The following is a 16,921-nucleotide window of genomic DNA, read 5'->3' on the forward strand; positions in this document are numbered from 1 at the left end:
CATCTCATGTTATAGGAAGGGTCTCAGGTTTGTTATTAAAAGCATTGAGATATCACATCTCATGTTATAGGACAGTCTCAGGTTTGGTATTAGAAGCATTGAGATATAACATCTCATAGTATAGGACGGGTGTCAGGATTGGATTGGGAAGGAGTTGGATATCACATCTCATCCTATAGGAAGGGTCTCAGGTTTGGAATGGGAAGGATTTGGGTAACACATCTCTTGCAATAGGAAGGGTCTCAGGTTTGGTATTAGAAATATTGAGATATCACATCTCATGGTATAGGAAGGGTCTCAGGATTGGAATCGGAAGGAGTTGGATATCACATCTCATGTTATAGGAAGGGTCTCAGGTTTTGTATTAGAAGAACTGAGATATCAAATCTCATGCTATATGAAGAGACGCAGGATTGCAATGGGAAGAAGTTGGATATCACATCTCATGCTAAAGGAAGGGTCTCAGGTTTGGAAGGGGAAGGATTTGGATATCACCTCTCAAGTTATAGGACGGGTCTGTGGTTTGGTATTAGAAGCATTGAGATATCATATCTCATGCTATCGGAAGGGTCTCAGGATTGGATTGGGAAGGAGTTGGATATCACATCTCATGTTATAGGAAGGGTCTCAGGATTGGAATGGGAAGCATTTGGATATCACATCTCATGTTATAGGAAGCGTCTCAGGTTTGTTATTAGAAGCATTGCGATATCACATCTCATGTTATAGGACAGTCTCAGGTTTGGTATTAGAAGCATTGAGATATCATATCTGATGGTATAGTACGGGTCTCAGGATTGGAATGGGAAGGAGTTGGATATCACATCTCATGCTATAGGAAGGGTCTCAGGATTGGAATGGGAAGGATTTGGATAACACATCTCATGTTATAGGAAGGGTCTCAGGTTTGTTATTAGAAGCATTGAGATATCACATCTCATGTTATAGGACAGTCTCAGGTTTGGTATTAGAAGCATTGAGATATCACATCTCATGGTATAGGACGGGTCTCAGGATTGGAATGGGAAGGAGTTGGATATCACATCTCATGCTATAGGAAGGGTCTCAGGTTTGGAAGGGGAAGGATTTGGATATCACCTCTCAAGTTATAGGACGGGTCTGTGGTTTGGTATTAGAAGCATTGAGATATCATATCTCATGCTATCGGAAGGGTCTCAGGATTGGATTGGGAAGGAGTTGGATATCACATCTCATGTTATAGGAAGGGTCTCAGGATTGGAATGGGAAGCATTTGGATATCACATCTCATGTTATAGGAAGCGTCTCAGGTTTGTTATTAGAAGCATTGAGATATCACATCTCATGTTATAGGACAGTCTCAGGTTTGGTATTAGAAGCATTGAGATATCATATCTCATGGTATAGTACGGGTCTCAGGATTGGAATGGGAAGGAGTTGGATATCACATCTCATGCTATAGGAAGGGTCTCAGGATTGGAATGGGAAGGATTTGGATAACACATCTCATGTTATAGGACAGTCTCAGGTTTGGTATTAGAAGCATTGAGATATCACATCTCATGGTATAGGACGGGTCTCAGGATTGGAATGGGAAGGAGTTGGATATCACATCTCATGCTATAGGAAGATTCTCAGGATTGGAATGGGAAGTAGTTTGATATCACATCTCATGGCATATGAAGGTCTCAGGTATGGTAGAAGCATTAAGAAATCACATCTCATGCTATCGGAAGGGTCTCAGGATTGGATTGGGTAGGAGTTGGATATCCCATCTCATGCTATAGGAAGGGTCACAGGTTGGAATTGTAAGGAGTTGTATATCACATCTCATGCTTTCGGAAGGGTCTCAGGATTGGAATGGGAAGGAGTTGGATATCACATCTCATATTAAAGGAAGGGTCTCAGGTTTGGAAGGGGAAGGATTTGGATATCACATCTCAAGTTATAGGACGGGTCTGTGGTTTGCTATTAGAAGCTTTGAGATATATCTCATGCTATCGGAAGGGTCTCAGGATTGGATTGGGAAGGAGTTGGATATCACATCTCATGTTATAGGAAGGGCCTCAAGATTGGAATGGGAAGGACTTGGATATCACATCTCATGTTATAGGAAGGGTCTCAGGTTTGTTATTAGAAGCATTGAGATATCACATCTCTTGTTATAGGACAGTCTCAGGTTTGGTATTAGAAGCATTGAGATATCATATCTCATGGTATAGGACGGGTCTCGGGATTGGAATGGGAAGGAGTTGGATATCACATCTCATGCTATAGGAAGGGTCTCAGGATTGGAATGGGAAGGATTTGGATATCACATCTCATGTTATAGGAAGGGTCTCAGGTTTGTTATTAGAAGCATTGAGATATCACATCTCATGTTATAGGAGAGTCTCAGGTTTGGTATTAGAAGCATTGAGATATCACATCTCATGGTATAGGACGGGTCTCAGGATTGGAATGGGAAGGAGTTGGATATCACATCTCATGCTATAAGAAGGGTCTCAGGATTGGAATGGGAAGGAGTTTGATATCACATCTCATGCCATAGGAAGGTCTTCTCAGGTATGGTAGAAGCATTAAGATATCACATCTCATGCTATCGGAAGGGTCTCAGGATTGGATTGGGAAGGAGTTGGATATTCCATCTCATGCTATAGGAAGGGTCACAGGTTGGAATTGGAAGGAGTTGGATATCACATCTCATGCTATCGGAAGGGTCTCGGGATTGGATTGGGAAGGAGTTGGATATCACATCTCATGTTATAGGAAGGGTCTCAGGATTGGATGGGAAGAGTTGGATATCACATCTCATGCTATAGGAAGGGTCTCAGGTTTGGTAGAAGCATTGAGATATCACATCTCATGCTATTTGAAGGGTCTCAGGATTGGAATGGGAAGGAGTTGGATATCACATCTCATGATATAGGAAGGGTCTCAGGTTTGGAAGGGGAAGGATTTGGATATCACATCTCAAGTTATAGGACGGGTCTGTGGTTTGGTATTAGAAGCATAGAGATATCATATCTCATGCTATCGGAAGGGTCTCAGGATTGGATTGGGAAGTAGTTGGATATCACATCTCATGTTATAGGAAGGGTCTCAAGATTGGAATGGGAAGGAATTGGATATCACATCTCATGTTATAGGAAGGGTCTCAGGTTTGTTATTAAAAGCATTGAGATATCACATCTCATGTTATAGGACAGTCTCAGGTTTGGTATTAGAAGCATTGAGATATAACATCTCATAGTATAGGACGGGTGTCAGGATTGGAATGGGAAGGAGTTGGATGTCACATCTCATGCTATAGGAAGGGTCTCAGGTTTGGTAGAAGCAGTGAGATATCACATCTCATGCTATCGGAAAGGTCTCAGGATTGGATTGGGAAGGAGTTGGATATCACATCTCATGTTTTAGGAAGGATCTCAGGTTTGGTATTAATAGCATTGAGATATCACATCCCATGCTATAGGAAGGGTCTCAGGATTGGAATGGGAAGGAGTTGGATATCACATCTCATGCTATAGGAAGGGTCTCAGGTTTGGTAGAAGCATTAGGATATCACATCTCATGCTATAGGAAGGGTCTCAGGATTGGAATGGGAAGGAGTTGGATATCACATCTCATGCTAAAGGAAGGGTCTCAGGTTTGGAAGGGGAAGGATTTGGATATCACATCTCAATTAATAGGACGGGTCTGTGGTTTGGTATTAGAAGCATTGAGATATCATATCTCATGCTATCGGAAGGGTCTCAGGATTGAATTGGGAAGGAGTTGGATATCACATCTCATGTTATAGGAAGGGTCTCAGGATTGGAATGGGAAGGATTTGGATATCACATCTCATGTTATAGGAAGGGTCTCAGGTTTGTTATTAGAAGCAATGAGATATATCTCATGCTATCGGAAGGGTCTCAGGATTGGATTGGGAAGGAGTTGGATATCACATCTCATGCTATAGGAAGGGTCACAGGTTGGAATTGGAAGGAGTTGGATATCACATCTCATGCTATCGGAAGGGTCTCAGGATTGGAATGGGAAGGAGTTGGATATCACATGTCATGCTATAGGGAGGGTCTCAGGTTTGATATTAGAAGCATTGAGATATCATATCTCATGCTATCGGAAGGGTCTCAGGATTGGATTGGGAAGGAGTTGGATATCACATCTCATGTTATAGGAAGGGTCTCAGGATTGGATGGGAAGAGTTGGATATCACATCTCATGCTATAGGAAGGGTCTCAGGTTTGGTAGAAGCATTGGGATATCACATCTCATGCTATAGGAAGAGTCTCAGGATTGGATTGGGAAGGAGTTGGATATCACATTTCATGTTATAGGAAGGCTCTCAGGTTTGTTATTAGAAGCATTGAGATATCACATCTCATGTTATAGGACAGTCTCAGGTTTGGTATTAGAAGCATTGAGATATCACATCTCATGTTATAGGACAGTCTCAGGTTTGGTATTAGAAGCATTGAGATATCATATCTCATGCTATCGGAAGGGTCTCAGGATTGGATTGGGAAGGAGTTGGATATCACATCTCATGTTATAGGAAGGGTCTCAGGATTGGATGGGAAGAGTTGGATATCACATCTCATGCTATAGGAAGGGTCTCAGGTTTGGTAGAAGCATTGGGATATACCATCTCATGCTATAGGAGGGGTCTCAGGCTTGGAATTGGAAGGAGTTGGATATCACATCTCATGATAAAGGAAGGGTCTCAGGTTTGGAAGGGGAAGGATTTGGATATCACATCTCAAGTTATAGGACTGTCTGTGGTTTGGTATTAGAAGCATTGAGATATCATATCTCATGCTATGGAAGGGTCTCAGGATTGGATTGGGAAGGATTTGGATATCACATCTCATGTTATAGGAAGGGTCTCAAGATTGGAATGGGAAGGACTTGGATATCACATCTCATGTTATAGGAAGGGTCTCAGGTTTGTTATTAGAAGCATTGAGATATCACATCTCATGTTATAGGACAGTCTCAGGTTTGGTATTAGAAGCATTGAGATATAACATCTCATAGTATAGGACGGGTCTCAGGATTGGAATTGGAAGGAGTTGAATATCACATCTCATGTTATAGGAAGGGTATCAGGATTGGAATGGGAAGGACTTTGATATCACATCTCACGCTATAGGGAGGGTCTCAGGTTTGGTATTAGAAGCATTGAGATATCACATCTCATGCTATTGGAAGGGTCTCAGGATTGGATTGGGAAGGAGTTGGATATCACATCTCATGTTATAGGAAGGGTCTCAGGATTGGATGGGAAGAGTTGGATATCACATCTCATGCTATAGGAGGGGTCTCAGGTTTGGTAGAAGCATTGGGATATCACATCTCATGCTATAGGAAGGGTCTCAGGATTGGAATGGGAAGGAGTTGGATATCACATCTCATGCTAAAGGAAGAGTCTCAGGTTTGAAGGGGAAGGATTTGGATATCACATCCCAAGTTATAGGACGGGTCTGTGGTTTGATATTAGAAGCATTGAGATATAATATCTCATGCTATCGGAAGGGTCTCAGGATTGGATTGGGAAGGAGTTGGATATCACATTTCATGTTATAGGAAGGCTCTCAGGTTTGTTATTAGAAGCATTGAGATATCACATCTCATGTTATTGGACAGTCTCAGGTTTGGTATTAGAAGCATTGAGATATCACATCTCATGTTACAGGACAGTCTCAGGTTTGGTATTAGAAGCATTGAGATATCATATCTCATGGTATAGGACGGGTCTCAGGATTGGAATGGGAAGGAGTTGGATATCACATCTCATGCTAAAGGAAGGGTCTCAGGTTTGGAAGGGGAAGGATTTGGATATCACATCTCAATTTATAGGACGGGTCTGTGGTTTGGTATTAGAAGCATTGAGATATCATATCTCACGCTATTGGAAGGGTCTCAGGATTGGATTGGGAAGGAGTTGGATATCACATCTCATGTTATAGGAAGGGTCTCAGGATTGGAATGGGAAGGATTTGGATATCACATCTCATGTTATAGGAAGGGTCTCAGGTTTGTTATTAGAAGCATTAAGATATCACATCTCATGTTATAGGACAGTCTCAGGTTTGGTATTAGAAGCATTGAGATATAACATCTCATAGTATAGGACGGGTCTCAGGATTGGAATTGGAAGGAGTTGGATATCACATCTCATGTTATAGGAAGGGTATCAGGATTGGAATGGGAAGGACTTTGATATCACATCTCACGCTATAGGGAGGGTCTCAGGTTTGGTATTAGAAGCATTGAGATATCACATCTCATGCTATTGGAAGGGTCTCAGGATTGGATTGGGAAGGAGTTGGATATCACATGTCATGTTATAGGAAGGGTCTCAGGATTGGATGGGAAGAGTTGGATATCACATCTCATGCTATAGGAAGGGTCTCAGGTTTGGTAGAAGCATTGGGATATCACATCTCATGCTATAGGAAGGGTCTCAGGATTGGAATGGGAAGGAGTTGGATATCACATCTCATGCTAAAGGAAGGGTCTCAGGTTTGGAAGGGGAAGGATTTGGATATCACATCTCAAGTTATAGGACGGGTCTGTGGTTTGATATTAGAAGCATTGAGATATAATATCTCATGCTATCGGAAGGGTCTCAGGATTGGATTGGGAAGGAGTTGGATATCACATCTCATGTTATAGGAAGGCTCTCAGGTTTGTTATTAGAAGCATTGAGATATCACATCTCATGTTATAGGACAGTCTCAGGTTTGGTATTAGAAGCATTGAGATATCACATCTCATGTTATAGGACAGTCTCAGGTTTGGTATTAGAAGCATTGAGATATCATATCTCATGGTATAGGACGGGTCTCAGGATTGGAATGGGAAGGAGTTGGATATCACATCTCATGCTAAAGGAAGGGTCTCAGGTTTGGAAGGGGAAGGATTTGGATATCACATCTCAATTTATAGGACGGGTCTTTGGTTTGGTATTAGAAGCATTGAGATATCATATCTCATGCTATCGGAAGGGTCTCAGGATTGGATTGGGAAGGAGTTGGATATCTCATCTCATGTTATAGGAAGGGTCTCAGGATTGGAATGGGAAGGATTTGGATATCAAATCTCATGTTATAGGAAGGGTCTCAGGTTTGGTATTAGAAGCATTGAGATATCACATCTCATGTTATAGGACAGTGTCAGGTTTGGTATTAGAAGCATTGAGATATCATATCTCATGGTATACGACGGGTCTCAGGATTGGAATGGGAAGGAGTTGGATATCACATCTCATGCTATAGGAAGGGTCTCAGGATTAGAATTGGAAGGATTTGGATATCACATCTCATGTTATAGGAAGGGTCTCAGGTTTGTTATTAGAAGCATTGAGATATCACATCTCATGTTATAGGACAGTCTCAGGTTTGGTATTAGAAGCATTGAGATATCACATCTCATGGTATAGGGCGGGTCTCAGGATTGGAATGGGAAGGATTTGGATATCACATCTCATGTTATAGGAAGGGTCTCAGGTTTGTTATTAGAAGCATTGAGATATCACATCTCATGTTATAGGACAGTCTCAGGTTTGGTATTAGAAGCATTGAGATATCACATCTCATGGTATAGGACGGGTCTCAGGATTGGAATGGAAAGGAGTTGGATATCACATCTCATGCTATTGGAAGGGTCTCAGGATTGGAATGGGAAGGAGTTGGATATCACATTTCATGCTATAGGAAGGGTCTCAGGATTGGAATGGGAAGGATTTGGATATCACATCTCATGTTATAGGAAGGGTCTCAGGTTTGTTATTAGAAGCATTGAGATATCACATCTCATGTTATAGGACAGTCTCAGGTTTGGTATTAGAAGCATTGAGATATCACATCTCATGGTATAGGACGGGTCTCAGGATTGGAATGGGAAGGAGTTGGATATCACATCTCATGCTGTAGGAAGGGTCTCAGGATTGGAATGGGAAGGAGTTTGATATCCCATCTCATGCTATAGGAAGGGTCACAGGTTGGAATTGGAAGGAGTTGGATATCACATCTCATGCTATCGGAAGGGTCTCAGGATTGGAATGGGAAAGAGTTGGATATCACCTCTCATGCTATAGGGAGGGTCTTAGGTTTGATATTAGAAGCATTGAGATATCATATCTCATGCTATCGGAAGGGTCTCAGGATTGGATTGGGAAGGAGTTGGATATCACATCTCATGTTATAGGAAGGGTCTCAGGATTGGATGGGAAGAGTTGGATATCACATCTCGTTATAGGAAGGGTATCAGGATTGGAATGGGAAGGACTTTGATATCACATCTCACGCTATAGGGAGGGTCTCAGGTTTGGTATTAGAAGCATTGAGACATCACATCTCATGCTATCGGAAGGGTCTCAGGATTGGATTGGGAAGGAGTTGGATATCACATCTCATGTTATAGGAAGGGTCTCAGGATTGGAATGGGAAGGACTTGGACATCACATCTCATGTTATAGGAAGGGTCTCAGGTTTGTTATTAGAAGCATTGAGATATCACATCTCATGTTATAGGACAGTCTCAGGTTTGGTATTAGAAGCATTGAGATATAACATCTCATGACATAGGACGGATCTCAGGATTGGATGGGAAGAGTTGGAGATCACATCTCATGTTATAGGAAGGGTCTCAGGTTTGGTAGAAGCATTGAGATATCACATCTCATGCTATAGGAAGGGTCTCAGGATTGGAATGGGAAGGAGTTGGATATCACATCTCATGATAAAGGAAGGGTCTCAGGTTTGGAAGGGGAAGGATTTGGATATCACATCTCAAGTTATAGTACAGGTTTGTGGTTTGGTATTAGAAGCATTGAGATATCATATCTCATGCTATCGGAAGGGTCTCAGGATTGGATTGGGAAGGAGTTCGATATCCCATCTCATGTTATAGGAAGGGTCTCAAGATTGGAATGGGAAGGACTTGCATATCACATCTCATGTTATAGGAAGGGTCTCAGGTTTGTTATTAGAAGCATTGAGAAATCACATCTCATGTTATAGGACAGTCTCAGGTTTGGTATTAGAAGCATTGAGATATAACATCTCATAGTATAGGACGGGTCTCGGGATTGGAATGGGAAGGAGTTGGATCTCACATCTCATGCTATAGGAAGGGTCTCAGGTTTGGTAGAAGCATTGAGATATCACATCTCATGCTATCGGAAGGGTCTCAGGATTGGATTGGGAAGGAGTTGGATATCACATCTCATGTTATAGGAAGGATCTCAGGTTTGGTATTAATAGCATTGAGATATCACATCTCATGCTATAGGAAGGGTCTCAGGATTGGAATGGGAAGGAGTTGGATATCACATCTCATGCTATAGGAAGGGTCTCAGGTTTGGTAGAAGCATTAGGATATCACATCTCATGTTATAGGAAGGGTCTCAGGATTGGAATGGGAAGGATTTGGATATCACATCTCATGTTATAGGAAGGGTCTCAGGTTTGTTATTAGAAGCATTGAGATATCATATCTCATGCTATCGGAAGGGTCTCAGGATTGGATTGGGAAGGATTTGGATATCACATCTCATGTTATAGTAAGGGTCTCAGGTTTGTTATTAGAAGCATTGAGATATCATATCTCATGCTATCGGAAGGGTCTCAGGATTGGATTGGGAAGGAGTTGGATATCACATCTCATGTTACAGGAAGGGTCTCAGGATTGGAATGGGAAGGAGTTGGATATCATATCTCATGCTATAGGAAGGGTCACAGGTTGGAATTGGAAGGAGTTGGATATCACATCTCATGCTATCGGAAGGGTCTCAGGATTGGAATGGGAAGGAGTTGGATATCACATCTCATGCTATAGGAAGGGTCTCAGGATTGGAATGGGAAGTAGTTTGATATCACATCTCATGCCATAGGAAGGTCTCAGGTATGGTAGAAACATTAAGATATCACATCTCATGCTATCGGAAGGGTCTCAGGATTGGATTGGGAAGGAGTTGGATATCCCATCTCATGCTATAGGAAGGGTCACAGGTTGGAATTGGAAGGAGTTGGATATCACATCTCATGCTATCGGAACGGTATCAGGATTGGAATGGGAAGGAGTTGGATATCACATCTCATGCTATAGGGAGGGTCTCAGGTTTGATATTAGAAGCATTGAGATATCATATCTCATGCTATCGGAAGGGTCTCAGGATTGGATTGGGAAGGAGTTGGATATCACATCTCATGTTATAGGAAGGGTCTCAGGTTTGTTATTAGAAGCATTGAGATATCACATCTCATGTTATAGGACAGTCTCAGGTTTGGTATTAGAAGCATTGAGATATAACATTTCATAGTATAGGACGGGTCTCAGGATTGGAATGGGAAGGAGTTGGATATCACATCTCATGCTATAGGGAGGGTCTCAGGTTTGATATTAGAAGAATTGAGATATCACATCTCATGCTATCGGAAGGGTCTCAGGTTTGGAAGGGGAAGGATTTAGATATCACGTCTCATGTTATAGGACGGGTCTCAGGTTTGGTATAAGAAGCATTAAGATATCACATCTCATGCTATCGGAAGGGTCTCAGGATTGGATTGGGAAGGAGTTGGATATCACATCTCATGTTATAGGAAGGGTCTCAGGATTGGATGGGAAGAGTTGGATATCACATCTCATGCTATAGGAGGGGTCTCAGGTTTGGTAGAAGCATTGGGATATCACATCTCATGCTATAGGAAGGGTCTCAGGATTGGAATGGGAAGGAGTTGGATATCACATCTCATGCTAAAGGAAGAGTCTCAGGTTTGAAAGGGGAAGGATTTGGATATCACATCCCAAGTTATAGGACGGGTCTGTGGTTTGATATTAGAAGCATTGAGATATAATATCTCATGCTATCGGAAGGGTCTCAGGATTGGATTGGGAAGGAGTTGAATATCACATTTCATGTTATAGGAAGGCTCTCAGGTTTGTTATTAGAAGCATTGAGATATCACATCTCATGTTATAGGACAGTCTCAGGTTTGGTATTAGAAGCATTGAGATATCACATCTCATGTTACAGGACAGTCTCAGGTTTGGTATTAGAAGCATTGAGATATCATATCTCATGGTATAGGACGGGTCTCAGGATTGGAATGGGAAGGAGTTGGATATCACATCTCATGCTAAAGGAAGGGTCTCAGGTTTGGAAGGGGAAGGATTTGGATATCACATCTCAATTTATAGGACGGGTCTGTGGTTTGGTATTAGAAGCATTGAGATATCATATCTCACGCTATTGGAAGGGTCTCAGGATTGGATTGGGAAGGAGTTGGATATCACATCTCATGTTATAGGAAGGGTCTCAGGATTGGAATGGGAAGGATTTGGATATCACATCTCATGTTATAGGAAGGGTCTCAGGTTTGTTATTAGAAGCATTAAGATATCACATCTCATGTTATAGGACAGTCTCAGGTTTGGTATTAGAAGCATTGAGATATAACATCTCATAGTATAGGACGGGTCTCAGGATTGGAATTGGAAGGAGTTGGATATCACATCTCATGTTATAGGAAGGGTATCAGGATTGGAATGGGAAGGACTTTGATATCACATCTCACGCTATAGGGAGGGTCTCAGGTTTGGTATTAGAAGCATTGAGATATCACATCTCATGCTATTGGAAGGGTCTCAGGATTGGATTGGGAAGGAGTTGGATATCACATGTCATGTTATAGGAAGGGTCTCAGGATTGGATGGGAAGAGTTGGATATCACATCTCATGCTATAGGAAGGGTCTCAGGTTTGGTAGAAGCATTGGGATATCACATCTCATGCTATAGGAAGGGTCTCAGGATTGGAATGGGAAGGAGTTGGATATCACATCTCATGCTAAAGGAAGGGTCTCAGGTTTGGAAGGGGAAGGATTTGGATATCACATCTCAAGTTATAGGACGGGTCTGTGGTTTGATATTAGAAGCATTGAGATATAATATCTCATGCTATCGGAAGGGTCTCAGGATTGGATTGGGAAGGAGTTGGATATCACATCTCATGTTATAGGAAGGCTCTCAGGTTTGTTATTAGAAGCATTGAGATATCACATCTCATGTTATAGGACAGTCTCAGGTTTGGTATTAGAAGCATTGAGATATCACATCTCATGTTATAGGACAGTCTCAGGTTTGGTATTAGAAGCATTGAGATATCATATCTCATGGTATAGGACGGGTCTCAGGATTGGAATGGGAAGGAGTTGGATATCACATCTCATGCTAAAGGAAGGGTCTCAGGTTTGGAAGGGGAAGGATTTGGATATCACATCTCAATTTATAGGACGGGTCTTTGGTTTGGTATTAGAAGCATTGAGATATCATATCTCATGCTATCGGAAGGGTCTCAGGATTGGATTGGGAAGGAGTTGGATATCTCATCTCATGTTATAGGAAGGGTCTCAGGATTGGAATGGGAAGGATTTGGATATCAAATCTCATGTTATAGGAAGGGTCTCAGGTTTGGTATTAGAAGCATTGAGATATCACATCTCATGTTATAGGACAGTGTCAGGTTTGGTATTAGAAGCATTGAGATATCATATCTCATGGTATACGACGGGTCTCAGGATTGGAATGGGAAGGAGTTGGATATCACATCTCATGCTATAGGAAGGGTCTCAGGATTAGAATTGGAAGGATTTGGATATCACATCTCATGTTATAGGAAGGGTCTCAGGTTTGTTATTAGAAGCATTGAGATATCACATCTCATGTTATAGGACAGTCTCAGGTTTGGTATTAGAAGCATTGAGATATCACATCTCATGGTATAGGGCGGGTCTCAGGATTGGAATGGGAAGGATTTGGATATCACATCTCATGTTATAGGAAGGGTCTCAGGTTTGTTATTAGAAGCATTGAGATATCACATCTCATGTTATAGGACAGTCTCAGGTTTGGTATTAGAAGCATTGAGATATCACATCTCATGGTATAGGACGGGTCTCAGGATTGGAATGGAAAGGAGTTGGATATCACATCTCATGCTATTGGAAGGGTCTCAGGATTGGAATGGGAAGGAGTTGGATATCACATTTCATGCTATAAGAAGGGTCTCAGGATTGGAATGGGAAGGATTTGGATATCACATCTCATGTTATAGGAAGGGTCTCAGGTTTGTTATTAGAAGCATTGAGATATCACATCTCATGTTATAGGACAGTCTCAGGTTTGGTATTAGAAGCATTGAGATATCACATCTCATGGTATAGGACGGGTCTCAGGATTGGAATGGGAAGGAGTTGGATATCACATCTCATGCTGTAGGAAGGGTCTCAGGATTGGAATGGGAAGGAGTTTGATATCCCATCTCATGCTATAGGAAGGGTCACAGGTTGGAATTGGAAGGAGTTGGATATCACATCTCATGCTATCGGAAGGGTCTCAGGATTGGAATGGGAAAGAGTTGGATATCACCTCTCATGCTATAGGGAGGGTCTTAGGTTTGATATTAGAAGCATTGAGATATCATATCTCATGCTATCGGAAGGGTCTCAGGATTGGATTGGGAAGGAGTTGGATATCACATCTCATGTTATAGGAAGGGTCTCAGGATTGGATGGGAAGAGTTGGATATCACATCTCGTTATAGGAAGGGTATCAGGATTGGAATGGGAAGGACTTTGATATCACATCTCACGCTATAGGGAGGGTCTCAGGTTTGGTATTAGAAGCATTGAGACATCACATCTCATGCTATCGGAAGGGTCTCAGGATTGGATTGGGAAGGAGTTGGATATCACATCTCATGTTATAGGAAGGGTCTCAGGATTGGAATGGGAAGGACTTGGACATCACATCTCATGTTATAGGAAGGGTCTCAGGTTTGTTATTAGAAGCATTGAGATATCACATCTCATGTTATAGGACAGTCTCAGGTTTGGTATTAGAAGCATTGAGATATAACATCTCATGACATAGGACGGATCTCAGGATTGGATGGGAAGAGTTGGAGATCACATCTCATGTTATAGGAAGGGTCTCAGGTTTGGTAGAAGCATTGAGATATCACATCTCATGCTATAGGAAGGGTCTCAGGATTGGAATGGGAAGGAGTTGGATATCACATCTCATGATAAAGGAAGGGTCTCAGGTTTGGAAGGGGAAGGATTTGGATATCACATCTCAAGTTATAGTACAGGTCTGTGGTTTGGTATTAGAAGCATTGAGATATCATATCTCATGCTATCGGAAGGGTCTCAGGATTGGATTGGGAAGGAGTTCGATATCCCATCTCATGTTATAGGAAGGGTCTCAAGATTGGAATGGGAAGGACTTGCATATCACATCTCATGTTATAGGAAGGGTCTCAGGTTTGTTATTAGAAGCATTGATAAATCACATCTCATGTTATAGGACAGTCTCAGGTTTGGTATTAGAAGCATTGAGATATAACATCTCATAGTATAGGACGGGTCTCGGGATTGGAATGGGAAGGAGTTGGATCTCACATCTCATGCTATAGGAAGGGTCTCAGGTTTGGTAGAAGCATTGAGATATCACATCTCATGCTATCGGAAGGGTCTCAGGATTGGATTGGGAAGGAGTTGGATATCACATCTCATGTTATAGGAAGGATCTCAGGTTTGGTATTAATAGCATTGAGATATCACATCTCATGCTATAGGAAGGGTCTCAGGATTGGAATGGGAAGGAGTTGGATATCACATCTCATGCTATAGGAAGGGTCTCAGGTTTGGTAGAAGCATTAGGATATCACATCTCATGTTATAGGAAGGGTCTCAGGATTGGAATGGGAAGGATTTGGATATCACATCTCATGTTATAGGAAGGGTCTCAGGTTTGTTATTAGAAGCATTGAGATATCATATCTCATGCTATCGGAAGGGTCTCAGGATTGGATTGGGAAGGATTTGGATATCACATCTCATGTTATAGTAAGGGTCTCAGGTTTGTTATTAGAAGCATTGAGATATCATATCTCATGCTATCGGAAGGGTCTCAGGATTGGATTGGGAAGGAGTTGGATATCACATCTCATGTTACAGGAAGGGTCTCAGGATTGGAATGGGAAGGAGTTGGATATCATATCTCATGCTATAGGAAGGGTCACAGGTTGGAATTGGAAGGAGTTGGATATCACATCTCATGCTATCGGAAGGGTCTCAGGATTGGAATGGGAAGGAGTTGGATATCACATCTCATGCTATAGGAAGGGTCTCAGGATTGGAATGGGAAGTAGTTTGATATCACATCTCATGCCATAGGAAGGTCTCAGGTATGGTAGAAACATTAAGATATCACATCTCATGCTATCGGAAGGGTCTCAGGATTGGATTGGGAAGGAGTTGGATATCCCATCTCATGCTATAGGAAGGGTCACAGGTTGGAATTGGAAGGAGTTGGATATCACATCTCATGCTATCGGAAGGGTATCAGGATTGGAATGGGAAGGAGTTGGATATCACATCTCATGCTATAGGGAGGGTCTCAGGTTTGATATTAGAAGCATTGAGATATCATATCTCATGCTATCGGAAGGGTCTCAGGATTGGATTGGGAAGGAGTTGGATATCACATCTCATGTTATAGGAAGGGTCTCGGGTTTGTTATTAGAAGCATTGAGATATCACATCTCATGTTATAGGACAGTCTCAGGTTTGGTATTAGAAGCATTGAGATATAACATTTCATAGTATAGGACGGGTCTCAGGATTGGAATGGGAAGGAGTTGGATATCACATCTCATGCTATAGGGAGGGTCTCAGGTTTGATATTAGAAGAATTGAGATATCACATCTCATGCTATCGGAAGGGTCTCAGGTTTGGAAGGGGAAGGATTTAGATATCACGTCTCATGTTATAGGACGGGTCTCAGGTTTGGTATAAGAAGCATTAAGATATCACATCTCATGCTATCGGAAGGGTCTCAGGATTGGATTGGGAAGGAGTTGGATATCCCATCTCATGCTATAGGAAGGGTATCAGGTTGGAATGGGAAGGAGTTTGATATCACATCTCATGATATAGGAAGGGTCTCAGGTTTTTAGAAGCATTAAGATATCACATCTCATGCTATCGAAAGGGTCTCATGATTGGATTGGGAAGGAATTGGATATCCCATGTCATGCTATAGGAAGGGTCTCAGTTTGGAATGGGAAGAAGTTGGATATCACATCTCATGTTATAGGAAGGGTCTCCGGATTGGAATAGGAAGGACTTGGATATCACATCTCATGCTATAGGGAGGGTCTCAGGTTTGATATTAGAAGCATTGAGATATCACATCTCATGCTATCGGAAGGGTCTCAGGATTGGAATGGGAAGGAGTTGGATATCACATCTCATGCTAAAGGAAGGGTCTCAGGTTTGGAAAGGGAAGGATTTAGATATCACATATCATGTTATAAGATGGTTCTCAGGGTTGGTTTGGAAGCATTGAGATATCACATCTCATGGTATAGGAAGGGTCTCAGGATTGGAATGGGAAGGAGTTGGATATCACATCTCATGCTATAGGAAGGGTCTCAGATTTGGAATGTGAAGGAGTTGGATATCACATCTCATGTTATGGGAAGGATCTCAGGTTTTGTATTTGAAGCATTGATATATCACATCTCATGCTATAGGAATGGTCTCAGGATTGGAATGGGAAGGAGTTGGATATCACATCTCATGCTATTGAAAGGGTCTCAGGTTTGGTAGAAGCATTGAGATAACACATCTCATGCTATAGGAAGGGTCTCAGGATTGAAATGGGAAGGAGTTGGATATCACATCTCATGCCATAGGAAGGGTCTCAGGTTTGGTATAAGCATTGAGATATCACATCTCTGCTATCGGAAGGGTCTCAGGATTGGAGTGGGAAGGAGTTGGATATCCCATCTCATGGCATAGGAAGGGTCTCAGGTTTGGTATTAGAAGCATTGCGATATCACGTCTCATGTTATAGGACGGGT

This window comes from Ambystoma mexicanum, chromosome 5q (assembly GCF_040938575.1).
Source record: "Ambystoma mexicanum isolate Mex_15411 chromosome 5q, UKY_AmexF1_1, whole genome shotgun sequence".
NCBI lineage: Eukaryota > Metazoa > Chordata > Amphibia > Caudata > Ambystomatidae > Ambystoma > Ambystoma mexicanum.